The 9,146-nt window shown below is 36.8% G+C and overlaps 1 protein-coding gene across 11 annotated transcripts in view; it reads left to right on the top strand.

Moving 5' to 3' along the window:
• Nucleotides 1-3,945: 3,945 nt before the first annotated feature.
• The window catches only part of TRIQK (triple QxxK/R motif containing), a 79,414-nt gene continuing 74,213 nt past the window's right edge, over nt 3,946-9,146 (top strand). For 3 of the 11 annotated variants that reach the window (XM_009243926.4, XM_054560836.2, XM_009243927.4), the window contains exon 1: nt 3,958-4,105. The gene's annotated coding sequence lies outside the window, so the exon portion shown is untranslated. Of the gene's footprint in view, nt 4,305-4,418; nt 4,608-6,344; nt 6,564-9,146 lie in introns of those variants that run through there. The other 8 variants (XM_063726274.1, XM_054560840.2, XM_054560842.2 and 5 more) reach the window with 6 other exon arrangements.

Here is a 9,146-nt window from a genome sequence, read left to right as displayed (position 1 = left end):
AAAAAAAGAAAGAGAAATGGCTGGCAGTTACACATTTGAAATTATATCAATATATTTGCATATATGACTGACTCCATCTTTCTTCCACTTATGAAATAATTATCTACATAAGTTCTTATATCTGAAGAATATTTTGAGATAATATTTTTCTAGATTTCAGAGATAATCTTGAATTCAAATCTTCAAAAGGCAAACAAGCATTGAACTATGCATTTTATAATGTAGGTCCATTCTGTCTGAGGTAGGAGGCTGCACTAAACTCTGTAGGCGGTACTTCGAAACCAGACCAATCTGAGGACTAGCTAAAACAGTTTTAGGGCAGAAGCACCTCCCCATAAGACATGCACACCTGTGTGCCATGTGAGTTTACCATTGCCATAGCTACACCCAGAAGCTACTGCCCCTTTCCGTGGCAATGAACCTACAACCTGGAAGTTATCACCCTCATCCTAGAAATTTCTGCATAAACTACCACTTAATTTGCATATAATTAAAAGTGGGTATACATATGAGTGCAGAACTGCCTCTGAGGTGCTACTCCGAGCACACTGCCAAGCTGTACCTCTACTACCGATGTATACTCTTAGTTTAATAAGAGTTGCTATCACCATCAGCTAGCCCTTGAATTCTTTCTTGGCAAAGCCAAGAACATGCCCAGCCTAAGCCTCAATTTTGAGCTTGCTTGTCCTGCATCCTTTCCATGGAGTTCATTCTACATAAGTGCTATGTAACTATAAATTCAAATAATATACAAGTCAGTGAAAATGTTTTTATGTTTTATTACTTTTCTGAGTTTTCGAAAGGAAATTTTTCTATAAGAAAAGCAAACCCATTTTCTGGTTTTTATTAAGTGGTTTAAAATATAGTACTATAAGTTAAAACCAAAACTTTCAAGCATAGACTTTGGGGATCACAGGGCTTCCTTAAATGAACTTACACAAGAAATCATTGCTTAAAGTGTTTTAATCAAAATTTGCCCTAACTGCCTCCCTGATATTGTCCTAGGATGATTGAAAGGAAATAACAATATGTGTGTTTGATCTATTAAGCAATCCAAACTACTCAGAGAGTTAGATTGGATTATTTTGTCTTACAATTTAGGGTTTAGGGCAAAGGACTGCTGAATAAGATTAAATAATATGTGTCATTCACTTTTAACAGAATCATAATTTTGTTAAGATATTTGAGCTTCATGTTTCTAAAACAAATTTTTGCAAATGATTCAAATAGATTTTTGTTTCAAATTTCAAGCGATATGCATATTCATCTAGGACAAAGGTTTTAGCACATACAATTATTAGATTCTAGTTTATATTTCAACTTGCTAGAAATGTAAGTCAATAATATATGTCTTTATATGGTAAAGAAATAAGCATATAACATACATCTGGAGGTTTTAATTTTACATTAAGCTATTTACTTCTTGTTCAGTTTCCCTAAGATATAACTATTTATTGTATAAATTATGTTTGTTCTTCATACATTCTTCTAATACACATTTGGGCCTATGGAAGGATTTCAAATTAAACATGTTCCAAGGTTTATAGTAGAACATGAGGTAAAAAATAAATAATTGAAGTTTGAATAGCATGAGACTCTTCTACTCCAAAATTTACAATATATCTCTTCTATCTACATATCATTTGTAAAAGAAATAGCTGGCACTACACACTTGAAATTATGTTCTACTTGGGGGTATTAATTAGAAATATTTAGGAGTTTAATTATTTTGAAAAACACTTGAAAGACAACTTTACAATAGTTAAATTCATATAGAGTAAGTTGGCTAGTGCCCATTTTATAGATTAGTAAACTGTTTGTAGAACAATTAGCTAGGACAAATTCATCTCATAAAAATATGTTCACAAAAGAAATGCATTGGTAGAGACTCATTATTTGCTGTTCCATTCTTACTTCGAAACAATACATACAGTTTTAAAATGTATTCCTATGCATATGTAGAACATATTTTCTACTGGATGTTTAATTAGACACCAAGGTGTAAAGTTCCAGAAATTTGAGTGCATGCTTCAAACATCTGGAGCTATACATATGGGGAGTATACAGCTGTGTTTGTTTCAATTATTACACATTTACATGCATATAATACATTTATTTAAATGTATAATATCTTACACATGTGAGAATATTCAAACAAATGCATTTGCTGTACATCTTTAAATATGTAATGAAAATGCACTCAAGTACATTCACTTTTATTTAAATCTTACAGCATTTATTTATATACTTATTAATATATAATCATAACTCTTTCTTTTTAGTCTAAAACCAATTTTTTTTTTTTTGAGATGGAGTCCCACTCAGTCACCCAGGCTGGAGTGCAATGATGCAATCTCGGCTCACTGCAACCTCTGCCTCCCGGGCTCAAGCCATTCTCCTGCCTCAGCCTCCTGAGTAGCAGGGATTACAGGTGCCCGCCACCATGCCTGCCTAATTTTTGTATTTTTAGTAGAGACGGGTTTCACCATGTTGGCCAGGCTGGTCTGGAACTCCTGACCTCAGGCAATCTGTCCACCTCAGCCTCCCAAAGTGCTGGGATTACAGGCATGAACCACTACACCTGGCCAAACCAAATATTTTTAAAAGATTAAAGAAAATGGGGACTCTGAGTCATACAAATCAAGAAAGTTTTATAGAGAGTTATTCACATTTAGCGAGCTTTCAGAAGAATTTGGATATTCAGCAGGTCAAGAGTGTAAAATTATTTGTAATTGGAATGGGTTTCTTTTATTCCAACAATTGCATCACAGTATGATGAACATTTTAATTGAATCTCAAGGCATTTGTCCAGAGGTACTTTTTTTTTTTCTTTTTTCTTACTACAACCGTATCAGACAAGATAAACCCTTCTGGGTTTTGGTTTAATATGGAAGGAAAAAGAGTTTCACTATTTTAAAGCCACACAGATAAGTAATCTGGTTAAGTGTATTAGTATAATCTCATTTAACTCTACCTTTATTTCTGGGAGAGGAACTGGAGACCAGAAAATGATTTAGGAGGACAGAAAATAAAATTACATTTTGGATTCAATTCCTGGCCATAATATCCTGTGAGATTTCAGAAAGCCTTCTGGTTAGTCTATTTATACTTGTCTCATTTTTTTTTTTTTTTTTGTATGCTACTTTCTTTCTCAAGGGCTTTTGGAAAAAGATATGATGGGGCTGGCCTAGAGGAAGGTGACTTTTATGTGAGCAAGAGAAAAATTAAATTGGAGGTTGCATAATTTTTTGAAGGAATTTTAGATTTAGTTTATCACAATATTAAAAAATGATGGCTGCAGGCACTTAGATTTGTTGAATGATTGAATAAATCTAGCCTTTCCTAGACTGTGTTTCATTGTCCATAGGCTGTGGATAATACTCTTAGTGGGTTTTGTAAGGATTACATGAGTATAATTTATAAAGCATTCAATATTAGTACTTTTCCAATAACTAATATCTTAATATTTCATTCCCATTTTGTAGATGTGAAAATTGAGTACCTGAACATAGGCTCCTAAATCCTAATTGTCGGTCATGTTTTTGCCATCTTTCCTAAATTTATTAATCTCTGGTTAATGTTAATATAAAACGATTTCTTTTCTTTTTTGCTGTTTGAATGGGCAATGAATTGATTGTTTACACAGACAGTGCACCCTTCCACTTAGGGATGCTCCTTAGGGATGATCTTGTGAATTGGGGAGTGTGTGTCTGTGAGATGGGAGGGTTCAATAATCAAAATAACATATTTTTCCGTTTTATATTTGCTAAACAAGTCACAGTCTTTATTTTTAATTTCTACAGTCACCTCGTGAGACAGGTGTCAGAACTCCGGAGTGGCATCAAAATGAGGGAAAGGCCTCAGGGTCAGCCCCTTTGCGTCCTGGACAGGCGTAGAGGCGGGAGAAAGGCCGACCAATCCGAGAGCAGGCTGAGGCCTGGTCCCGCCCCTGGGGGCAGAGCCCCGCCTCTTTTCCGCCTCACCCTTTGGGAGTAGGGGTGTGCGGCTGGCTCGTCCCGCCCCTGCCCCTGAGTGACAGGACCGTGGACAGCAACATTTCCCACAGGACACGAAGTTTGTCGGCCCTTGCCTTGGCAGAGCTGAGGTGTGTGTCCGGCGAGTGCGAGGGGATTGGGGAGACCCTGCCCGGGAAGCTCGGGGTCCGGGAATGAAAACGGGCGCATCTCCTTAGAGAGCCCTAAAGCATTTAGGAGACGATCGTTCCGTCCCTGGGAGCGGCACTTGGGCGGGCTGGGCGGAGGGAGGCTCTGCAAGAGAAACCCGGAGTCCGGGAAACCCAGTAGGTACGGTGATCACTGAAGGACCCGTTCCCGTTGAGCAGGGCGCTGGCTGCGGGGTGGGGGATGGAGGGTGCTGGATTCGGTGGGCGTGGCCATTGCGGTTGCTAAGGAACGCGCGGTTCCCGCCCTGCCAGCGTGTCTGGCGCCAGCCGCTGGGCCCTGGACACGTTAGTCCCGCCCACCTCCCAAGGTCTTCCACGCGGCTCGGGATTGGCTCCTTTGTGCTGTCCGATTACTCGCGGCCGCTTACTTCTCTGTGCAGCTCTCTGGGTTCTGCAGTTCCCTTTTGGGGCCCCCTTTCCCATGGTACTCCTCTTCACTCTTTCTCCTGCTTCCTCTTATTAATGAACGAGTATTTGCATACCAAAACATTTGCAGAGAAGAGATTCAGACAGGACTAGGTGGCTTTATTGGTGGTGGTGAGGTTGTGGGGTGGGGGTATTTTTCTTGGAGCTTGGTGTATTCCTGAATCCATCAGATGTTGGTGTCCGCGTCGATGACTAGGAAAAGGGGATTGGAGATTAGGTTTCTTCTATTTGGAGTTCTCTGCTGCTTGTTTAAGCTTAATAAGCCTCCTGAAGAAGTTGAAACAATTTATTGCTAGAGGAGCCCCAATGTATAATCTCCCTTTCATTCTCTACTGTGGAGAGGTGTGCTAAACCTGTAGAGCTCTCTAATGAACTATATGGATACCTGTGGCAAAGTCCTAATTGTGGATTATAGTTTATTACCTATCCAGGTCCGTTTTGGACAAAGAAAAGCTGATTACTTTTAGTACATGTCACTGGAATATCATTACTTGATACTTAGAACTTTTTTTTTTTTATACTTAAGTGAATAATCTTTTATAACATTTTAATTTGTGGCTAAAAAGAATTGTGGTTGTTTTCACTGTGGCTCTTTTCCTGATTTCTATATTCATGTAGAAATCTGTAAATAGAGTTCATTATTTTCTTTGGTCTGATTCCCTATCTAGCTTTATCAATAAAAGTGGATATCAGTAGTAGATATAAAAAGTTGTTATTGGATAAGGAAAAACTTGAAGAGGTAAAGAGCTATTCCTTTTGTAAAATGCATAAATGTATATAGGAGTACCTGTTATTTCGTTAGTACTTGTAATTTTATTTGAACTGTTTGGTACTTGACTCTTTCTTTCTTTACTCAACTCTGTTCATTTCTGGTAGAGAAACAGGGATAAAGACAAATGGCTTAGAGAGAGCAAACTTTCCAGTCAAGTTAATTATCTATGTGGAAAAGGTTGAAGATTTTTCCTTTTTTTGAACAATATACTTGAGCATTATAATACATTGCCATCATTCACAGTGACTCAGTATAATATAGTACTGAATCTCTCTGGGCAGAGGAGGTATATCAGATTTTTTTTTCGGGATGGGAAGGTACAGTTTTAAAAAGAACCTCCCAGTTTCCGATTCTGCTTTGTCTGCGTTCCTAGGGAGTTCATTTTCTGCCTCCCCTCAACACCGTCCCCTTTATCGATAAATGGAAAACACTGGCTTATGTAGAAATTATCTGTACAGTTTTTTCAGTGCTAAAATATTCTGGATAAATTAACATTTGAAAATAAATCAAGTGAAACAAGACATCTCACAAAATCAAGGCAGAGGATATCAGTAGAAGACTCAGAGGCATACCTATGAATCTCTAAAAATAATTTTAAGCTAAGGAAGGAAGAACACTTCAGGGAGATATTTGCTGTCCAACACATTCAAGAATACATGGCTTCTATGGATAGGAGAACTTCGTGTAAAAATAACAGACAGTGATGAAGTGTCAGAGAGAAGATAGTAAGAGAAAACAAAATGAAGAGAAACTGAAAATATGAGAGCCGTATCAGTTTTCTGTTCCTCTTATAACACATTACCCCACATTTAGTGACTTAAAACAACACAAATTTAGTATCTGACAGTTCCGTGGTTCAGAAGTCTGATATAGGTCACTTTGGGCTGAAATCAAGGTCGAGACAGGGCTGCATTCCTTTCTGGAGGCTCTAGGAGAGATGGTTGGTTTCCTTGTCTTTTGTAGTTTCTGGAGGCTGCCCACATTCCTTGGCTTATGGCCCCCTTCTTCCAACGTCAAAGCCAGCAACATTGCAGCAATCTGACTTATTTTGTTGTCACATCTCCTGACCACACCTGGAAGGGTTATCTACTTTTGAAGACACATCCAGATAATTCAGGACAGTCTCTCCATTTTGAGGTTCTTCATTGAATCATGTCTGCAAAGTCCCTTCTGCAATCTAAGGTAACATATTTGTAGGTTATGGGAGTTAGGACTTGGACATTTTTGGATTGGGGGAACATTATCTTGCCTATCAAAAAAGCATTACAAAATCTATATTTGAGGCAGTAACAAATAGAATTGATGTCGTTGTACAAAGTTTAGTCAGTGTAGAGAATAGATTTGAGAGGTTATTTTAGTTAAAAAATTGGAAATCATAAAAGGATGATATATGGAGAATAAATAATAGAGTCCACTGTGTGGGTATTTGGAGTCTCTGAAAAAGAGACAAGAAGATAGATAGATAGATAGATAGATAGATAGACAAATAGTTGTTCCTGAAGAAGAGAACAGAGCATTTGAAAGAAAAATAATTTTAAAAATAAATAGGAGAGAAAACTTTCCTGAGCTGAAAAAGACCTATGAAGGAAGAAAGGGCCTTTTTTATGTAAGGCATGACAACTTAAAGAGATACAAAAATCACAAAATTGTCAAATTATGATGATAAAGAAAATAAATGTTTTCCATATCAAGAAAGAAAAGAAAAAACCATGTTATTAGGCTGGCCTCAGACTTCTTTTCTGTAGTACGAAATGCCAGAAAACAACAGAGCAACATGTTTATAGTTAAAAAACATTCCCAGGCAGTTTGTAATTCTTGTATGATGGCAACAGAAAACCACTCTTACGTATACAGTCCGTCCCTGATTTACGATGGTTTGACTTATGGTTTTTCAACTTCATGATGGGTTTATTGGTATGTAACCCTATCATAAGTTGAAAAGCATCTGGACTTAAGATGGTTTGATTCACAATATTTCAATTTTACTATGGGTTTATTGGGGTATTAAATGCATTTTCCATTTAAGATATTTTTGACCCACGGTAAGTTGAGGAGCATCTGTATAAAGGAATCTAAACTACTTCATGTTTCCTTTTGAGGAAAAGACCCTAAGATACCAGCTTATTATGAGATAATGCAATATCAACACAAAAGCCATTTTGTGTGTGTGTGTGTGTGTGTGTGTGTGTGTGTGTGTGTGTGTGTATGCATGTATATAACTGATGGTATACCCCAGGCTTTAAATAATTTTGTTAAATATAGCTAAAAATTGACTGCTAATATAAAACATTGTTTGCATGAGAAGATATATACTACACAGTTAATTCAATAAGAACGACCTAGATTTAAATAAAATTTTGTGAACTTCTGACTCATTTATGCCAGAGAGGAAACCTGATAATCCAAGAGTATGAATAGATTAAAAAGTATCCCCAAACCATTGATTAGCAAACTATGACCAGCAAGCCAGATCTGGCTCACCTTGTGTATCCTATGATCCGTGAACTTGTAATGGTTTGTACATATTTCAAAGGTTGAAAAAAATCAAAAGGATAATGTGGACATGTGGAAATTATGTAAAATGCAAATTTAATTGTTTATAAAGTTTTATTAGAAAACAATCACACTAATTTGTTTACATGTTGTCTATGGCTGCTTTTACAGTACAATACAATACAGCAGAGTTGTATAATTGCCACAGAGGTGCACATGAGGCACTTACATTGCCTTGCTCTGCATCTCAGCACACTAAAATCATAGTCACATTGTTATAATTTGATTTTCCCTCTTGACATCCAAAACCTATAATATTTGTATCTAGAAAGCAGAAGAAGTTTTCCAACTCCTGACCTGAATTGTAAGCCATAGTGTACTTTCCTTTTCAGTTCAAGGGACTCAGATTTATTCAATTTTTGCCCTTCAGTGTTCGACTTACCCCAGCGTCTCTTTGGTCTTATATGGGTTAAGGTTAACCTCAGGAATCTATTATTATTTGCATTTTATAATCTACATCTTCTCTTTTCCATCTCTATTCCATAAATGAAACAAAATTCATGTAAATATTTTACAGTTTTATTTCCAAAGATGAAAATCAGGTAATATCTCAATATTATAATAAGAAATAATGGATACTATTATATGCCAAAATTCTAGATGTTTATAGAGATAAGTATGTACAATATTTAATAAGTGAGTTACATATCAATCAGATAACCAAAGATTTGTCCAGCAGGTATAGGTGAATTGTACAGAGAAAGTACGTAATTGATTGAAATGGGGTCTTGAAGGGTGCCTATGAATTCAAGTTAGACAAGGCTAGGGCTGAGCAACATTGAAATAAGTATAACAAGATTTGTAAAGCTATTAAGCTGTCAATGGGTTCTTGTGATTGGAAAATCAAAAGAAGTTTAGTGATTGGGGCCTAATCTAGAGAAAAGTGGCTAGAGTTGAGGCAGTATGAACCTGCTGGCAAAGGCTGAGGAAGCTCTTATATGACATGCAAAACTATCTGCATCTTGGAGGCAATGAGGATCCATTTCAGGTTTTCAAATGGAGAGCAACATGATCAAATTGGTATTTTGAAATGGTTCTGAAGCTTTTTCAAATACTGTACCACACTTTCTAAAATTCTTTAATTCTATGATTATACTTTCATGGAATAAAAGTTGTATTGAGGTATACATAGGTTTTCCTTTAAGGGGGAATATATAAACAATCCCCTAGTTACCCTAGGAACTTACGTGGTAGGTAAACTTATGTGAGCAG

This window comes from Pongo abelii, chromosome 7 (assembly GCF_028885655.2).
Source record: "Pongo abelii isolate AG06213 chromosome 7, NHGRI_mPonAbe1-v2.0_pri, whole genome shotgun sequence".
NCBI classification, from domain to species: Eukaryota; Metazoa; Chordata; class Mammalia; order Primates; family Hominidae; genus Pongo; species Pongo abelii.
This window is presented reverse-complemented; position numbering and strand designations above follow the sequence as displayed.